This window comes from Echiichthys vipera, assembly GCF_963691815.1.
Source record: "Echiichthys vipera genome assembly, chromosome: 14".
Taxonomy (NCBI): Eukaryota; Metazoa; Chordata; class Actinopteri; order Perciformes; family Trachinidae; genus Echiichthys; species Echiichthys vipera.
In genome coordinates, this window is record NC_139839.1 from 25846254 (window position 1) to 25853189 (window position 6936).

Genomic DNA, 6936 nt, shown 5'->3' on the forward strand with positions numbered 1-6936 from the left:
TCACCCTTTCTGAATAACAATGTAGATTATCTGTTGAATAATGACTTTAATAGTGGTATTTTAACCATGCTAATTCTCTTTTGGCATTCAGCTCTCAGCCTTCAGTCTTTACCAAATAATTTTCTAAGAGATATTTTCAATCAATGTGTAAATCTTGGGCACCACATCAAGCCCCTATTATGTTGTTTCTAGCTCTGAACAATTTGAGATTGGAGTATGACATCAGTCATTCACCCTTTCTCTCATCTCATCCTGAGTAGACTACAGTAACTTTACCTCACATGAAAGGCAAAGAAAGAAGGAAACAGCAAACCTTCCATTAAATCATGTTTATTAAAGAGTGTCCTCTAAAGCTGCTCTATATGAAAAGTGTCCTGAGATCACTTCTGTTATGATTCGACACTATAAATAAAATTGAATTGAAGAGTTAATAAGTTGACACACAAACACAAACATAATGTAGAAATAATTATCTGAAGCATGTGGTTGGCTCTAAATGGGGGATGGGCCGATCAATCACTTTCATGAAAAGTAGCCTTCCTTTTCCTCGAGGTCTAAACTGCTTTAGAACTTTGGAAGGGCATCTTTTAAACAGTGCCATCCTTCAGTCGTAAAAATACACATCCAGCTGCAGGAAATACAGTTTAACCATAACAATTCTAAGCCCACCCAACAAATTCCACATGGCTTTCGAAATGCAGGGTCATATATATATATATATATATATATATATATATATATATATATATATATATATATATATATATATATATATATATATATATATATATTTTTTTTTTTTTTTCTCAAATGAGTGCAGCCATCATAGGAAGCACATACTGACTCAGTCAAGTGCTGCAAGCCTGCTGAAAGAGTAAAGACACCGTGACTCTAACCACTGGTAGGTGTGATCTGTTGTTTGTTGAATGGTCCTTCTCTAAGAACAGCAGTCCAAAGGTTCCATTCATTCGATTTGACCCTAAACACTAAAATTCAGACCACAGGGTCAACTGCCCACAGCTTGTTGTTGTCCCTCAGTCAAACCTTCCTCCTTTGCATGTCTGGTTGGACAGGTCTGTCAATTATGTGTTTTTAGTTGTCTCCCTATGTAAAGTTTGTCATTGTCTTTGTTTTGATTGACTTGTAAAGCACTTTAAGAAGATTCAATAAAGAAACAATGTAAACCCGGAAAGGTGTTGTGGCTTTGTTATGTCTGATGTGTAGAAGAAGAAGAACAATTACTTTATTAATCCCGCAATGGGAAATTCAAATTCAAGCAGTTGGGGGTTCGGTGCCTTGCTCAACAGCACCTCGGCAGTGTCCAGGAGATGAACTGGCACCTCTTCAGCCACCAGTCCACGCTCCATTCATGATCAACACAGGGACCCGAACCGACAACCCTCCGGTTCCCAGCTGAGTTATCTATGGACTGGGCTACTGCCGCCCCCGTACAGATTTTGTTTCAAAAGGTAGCTAAGCAGAAGAGAATTAAACTCCAGAATTTATCAAACCAGAATTTTTATCAAAATGTCACATGTTGTAACTTTAGAACTCATAAAACCTAGACATCCAGATCCAGAAACCAGCACTTCTCTGACTCAATGATGACCTTTGTTCATTGTTTTGCTTTGTTCAAAAATTAGGACTACGATCACATTCATGTCTCAGTAGGTTTAAGAAACAGATGAAACAGTTCCAATGTGGAAGCGAGCACCCAGGGGTCAAGCGTTAGTGCTTTATATCCTGCCCCTTCTGATAATTACATCATATTATATCAAATGAGATATTATTATTTTTATTATTACCTCTTGAGAAGGTTATTGACGTGATGTCCCTGTAATCACCACTAGATGTCAGCAAAATAAAGACAGACGAGACCTGACAAAAATACGTTCCGTCTCCTGGCATATTTCTGACAAACATGCATAAAAAGATATTTGTTATCCAAAAGTATCAAGTACACCAATATATTTTATTATGTTTTCAGCATAGAAAAAACAATTGAATGATTAACATGAGCAGCAGAATCTAATTATTACCAATGTTTCCTTCGGCTGATGCTGACCGGTGCAGTTAACTCACTGTAATTCCCGGTGATGTCTCCTGACAGCTGCAGTGTGTTTGCCTCAGTGCACACCTTTGAATTCACCAACTCCACTGAGCTGACACAGTGTAGAGGACCATTCTTTATGATATCAGGCGAGCAGTTCTCTGCTATGAAGCTTTTTAGTGTCTATAGTTTTAGTTCTCTTTGTCTCCCTTTGACAAGTTACTGTACGACACACAAACTGATGCCAGTGTCAGTCCAATCCAGCGGTTAAGTAGTGATGTAAATCCCTTTCAAAAACAATTTCCAGGCCCAAACCAAGGCTATGGAAGGAGGCATGGACACCAATCACATATGGCTTTGGGGGGGTATGACACGTGCAGTGGGACTGGAGCTGTGCTGTTCTCTTTCTATGATAGTGTGCCACCTACTGAGCATAGACAGATGGATAGATATACTTTATTGTTCTGAGTAACAACACACAGACACATCAAAAGAGTAATATAAAATGCAATATAAAAAGATACATAGAAAATGTATACATTCTTATATAAATAAGCGGTCTAATTAGTGCAAAGTGAACATAAAATATAAGTTGCAGTGAACGGATTATGTAAGGTGCTTGGAGACTGTATTGTTCAGAACAGTTATTGTACAGTGAGATTGCATGTGGCAGGAAACGACTCATGGCAATTGCAGACCAGATTTGACTGTGCATTTGTAATTCCCCCAAAGCACCGCCATCTTTGATTGGTGACTAATTAGCTTCTTTGTACTAGAGATGCACCGATCCGAAACCCGGATCAGATATCGGATGAATGAGGTCGATACAGCGTTCCCATCCAGTCATTTCTGTTTTATTAATGCCATACACATTTGAAAATATCTGTTTGCAGTGCACTTTACATGGAAGTGTGATTTATTTATTCTTGCTGCTAATGTAAACTCTGTTATTTGTTAATAAATAGTATTAAGTGCGTTTATATCTGTGTTAATTAGTTCCCTTTATTTTAACAATGCTAAATGTTTATGTCAAGCCTGATGCCTTCACTCATATGGACAGGTTCACGCTTCATTTATTCAACAGTAGGATCGGATCGGTGTCAGGGATCGGTGTCAGGGATCGGTGTCAGGTATCAGCCGATACGCTCAGCACAGGTATCTGTCAAGTTCTCTTCTGACTGTGGAGACACTGACACTCATCTTTTACCTTTTTATCTTTACGTTTATCTTTATAAATTATATATATATTAATTGTTAAATGTTTGTATTTATTGTGCCATTGACCTTCCAATAAAAGTAATTTTTATTATTATTATTTAAGGCTTATTGAAGATCAGTGACATCAGCTGCTGAAGTGCACACCATTAATGGTGTGCACTCCCACATCATGATTTGTGTGCATACTGGATAGATGCCAACAACCAATTTAACCCTAATACTAAGCTCAAGTATCAAAACATCAAAATATGAAACTTACTGTATGTTTAATTGCTCTCAATAAGTCAAAACCCTAAAACTCAGGCCATGTCCTGAATCCCACCTCCTCAGATAAAACAGGTACATTTACAGCTAACTCTGGTGGTGTTTTCTCTAGTTCCAAAGGGCCACTTATTCCGGTTGCTTGTGAAATAATTCCTTTGCCAGTGCAATTACGCTATAACCATGGCAACCAGCGTCGCTGCAATGCCGGGCTGTGTGAGTGTATGTTGCCGTAGTAATGGGGGCCCCTGACAGGCCAGATCTCCTTTCTCTCCTTTTCTTTCTCTTGTGTGGGGAAGAAGCAGATGCTCACAGAGACTAATGAAATTGGTGTTTGTGGGCTGCTCCGTCACGATGCCTCTAAAACTGTTGTTTACACATGGCCTGTACTGCTTACTGTGTGCTCCAGCATACTGTGGTATGTAGTTTAGTGTGATGTAAGATGGAGTTTGTTATAGTGTAACTGAGCAGGTAGGCAGAGCTCCTCCTGTGTGCTGACGTGCTGTGTTCACTCGATCAGTTTGAGCTTCTCGCCCGGTCTATCTCCTTGACTATTTATAAGATTATGGTGTCGGGACAAAAACACTTTTTTCACCGACGTTTTTTTCAGTCATGTCCTAATCCCCCATCTGTGTTGATTTTTAAAATAATCTTTTTATTACTTTTGGGGCAGTGTAAAAGCACCATGGTGTTGTCATTACAATTCGCCCTCTTCAATGCAATCTTGAAATAATACAGTAAAAAAATAAAAACAGCAATAGGATAAAAAAAATAGATGACACCTCAGATAATAGAAAGAATAGTAACATTAAAAACAAGTGTCAGAACTTCACAGATGGGGCACAACATAGAATAAAATGTGTACATGTATGAAATATTAATAGAAGTAAAGTGCATACATTAGTAAAAATATCATGTAACATATGTATTAATATTCTATAAATTTTAGAAATGAAAATTTGTTAATAAATAGTATTAAGTGCGTTTATATCTGTGTTAATTAGTTCCCTTTATTTTAACAATGCTAAATGTTTATGTCAAGCCTGATGCCTTCACTCACATGGACAGGTTCACGCTTCATTCATTCAACAGTAGGATCGGATCGGTGTCAGGTATCAGCCATACGCTCAGCACAGGTATCTGATTGGAAAAAAACTGGTGCATCTCTAATTTGTACGGGTCCTGGCCCAAACTGGTCCAAGCTTCCTATTTCTAAACTGTCACAGTGGTGTTTTCCAGTGCTGATCTGAGTAAAAAATAACAACGCAATTGTTATTTTACAGTTTTCCTATCGTTGGTGATCTTAAATGTTCACAGGTTCAGCCCTTGTTGTCTGTTTTGTTTGTTTGTTTGTTGTTCTGAGTGTTTGGACCAGTAAATCGTATTTTGAAAGGTTGTAAAGTCAGATTTAAGCTCCTGGCTCAGCCCTGGCTCCGGGGTCCCCATCGTTTAGAATCCCCATCGCTGCCTGAACTTAGGTCTGTCAAGTTCTCAAGAAATGAAAATAGAAAATAGAGAAAGAAATAAATACAATAAAAATTGTTTATATGTATACATACTGTATATAAATACATACATATAGTACTGATTATAATAAAACAGAGAAATAGAAAAAATATATGATACCATCTCTGTTTAAAATCTGATAAGAAATGTGTGCATCATGAACAAGACCTCACACACACACACACACACACACACACACGTACACACACACACACACACACACACACACACACACACACACACACACACACACACGTACACACGTACACACACACACACACACACACACGTACACACGCAAATACACACACACACACACACACACACACACTAACACAAGCAAACACACACACACACACACACACACACACACACACACACACACACACACACACACACACACACATCTTATTTTCTAAATTCTCTCAGACCCATCAGGCTGTGAAAAGCGTAATCTGTCAAATCTGCTCATATGTGAGAGCTGGATGTTCCAGACCTCAGAGACAGCCATATTATAATATTTCCCAGTGTGAGTGTGTTAATAACGTGTGTGTGTGTGTGTGTGTGTGTGTGTGTTTACACTCACAGCCGAGGCTTTCAGACAGGCGGTCTAAACCCAGGCCAGATTGTAACTAGGGATTATGCAGATTTTGAAGTAAGGCTGTAAAGAAGGGAGGGGTCATGATGATCAAGATCATGATCATTTGACATTTTTCATTAGCATCTATTTTTATGTATAGACTCATATTCATATTTATTATTGACAATAATCCTTTGAATATTCTTTCATATTCCTACAAATGAGGATTTATTTGAACTAAACTCTGTATCATAAAAGTGGCAGAAAATTCAATACTATCAATATAAAAGTTTTGTATTATGCCAAAACAACCACTAGATCAAAGATAAATAACATGACTCAAAATAAGATCATTAAAACATTGCATGTTACTAGTAATAATAAAAGCAATATGATGATTGAAAAAACGACTTGGCAATTCACTTTTGGTCATGTCTGCTGTTGCTAAATATGTTTTATGATTGTGTGTATATATATATATATATATATATATATATATATATATATATATATATATATATATATATATATATATACACACATATATATATATGTATGTATATATACATATATATATATATATATATACCTGTGTTTATATATATATATATATACATATAATATATGTATATATAAATACGTATTAAATATGTATATATATTTTTGTTTGTTTATATTCATATGTTTTTGTTTTAAGATCAAGGTTAGTCGACTCATTTTCTGACAATAAAAAAGAAAATTAAATAACAACGGCATTGGGTGCAAATACCACTGTACAAGCTTGATTTCATATTAAAATGTTAAATAAATAATGAATAAATGAATTAATAATTCATACATTTTTCTTGCTGGCCTTTGACACTGTAAAGTGTGATGTCATTCATTTTGTCACCATATGTTTTACAGGTTCAAAATAACACACTTTGATGTGTGGCAGAACGATGGAGCAGACAATAGGAGGAGAGCTGGTGATACGAACAGGATTTAATGTACAAGGTAGACACATAAACAATGTGCTACCTTGCTAAAGAAACATCTCCTTCCCCCAAACCTCCTCCTGCTCCGCCTCCTCCTGTCCTCATGAATATTGGGGAATTAATGTGTGAAGGGAGGAGGCAGGGACAAAGGCAGAAAGAGAGGATAGCGAGGGAAGAAAGGGAAGAAAGGGAGGGGGCGAGCTGATGTCGTCAGAGGTCTGGCGGTACGCAGGCTCAGTGTGAGCTGGGCTGGCTGCCTATTGATTGGAAAACAACGGGCTGTGGGAGGACAGATAAGGGTGGCTGTGGGCTGACGGGTGACGGAAGGGATACGGAGCAAAGCG